This window comes from Eimeria mitis, genomic scaffold, assembly GCF_000499745.2.
Source record: "Eimeria mitis Houghton genomic scaffold, Emh_scaff5246, whole genome shotgun sequence".
Taxonomy (NCBI): domain Eukaryota; phylum Apicomplexa; class Conoidasida; order Eucoccidiorida; family Eimeriidae; genus Eimeria; species Eimeria mitis.
In genome coordinates, this window is record NW_013573530.1 from 1 (window position 1) to 811 (window position 811).

Sequence of the window (811 nt, forward strand, 5' to 3'; positions counted from 1 at the left end):
ATATATATATATATATATATATATATATATATATATATATATATATATATATATATATGTATTATATATAATATATATATTGCATATACATTATATATATATATATATATGTTTGTGTGTACAGTATACATAAGAAAGAAGACTTGTTAACCCTCTGTGGAGGGTTTAGCATTAAACCCTTTTGGGGGCCCCTGCTGCTGCTGCTGCTGCTGCTGCTGCTGCGGGTGCTGCATGCGCTGCAGTGTACGTACACCCCAGAGAGGGGCCCCCAGCTGTGTCTCCTGTGTTGCTGGTGTTGTTGCTGCTGCTGCTGCTGCTGCTCTGGGGGCCCCCGTTCCTCAGTGACTGGTGCTGCTGCCTCTGGTTGCTGCTGCTGCCTCAGACTGCTGCTGCTGCTGCTGCTGCTGCTTCTAGCTGCTGCTCCTAGAGACCTGGGACCCCCGGCACTGCGGAGGCCCTCGCACGCGCACAGCTAGCTAGCCAGCTAGACACGTAGCTAGCTAGCTAGCTAGCTAGCTGGCTAGTTAGCTAGCTAGCTAGCAGCAGAACTATAACACCTCTGTCTTTCGTGTATTGCTGTGGGGTGTGGGGTCTGTGGGGTGGAGGTGGAGGAGACGGCCACTGTGCAGTGTCTCCGTCTCCTTTTCTGTTGTCTCCTTTTTTGTTATATGTTTTTGTTCTGTCTCCTTTTCTGTTGTCTCCTTTTTTTATATGTTTTTGTTCTGTCTCCTTCTCTGGTGTCTCTTCGCGGTGTGTCTCCTCCTCGGTTTTTTTTTTTTTTTTTTTTTTTTTTTTTTTTTTTGTTTTTTTT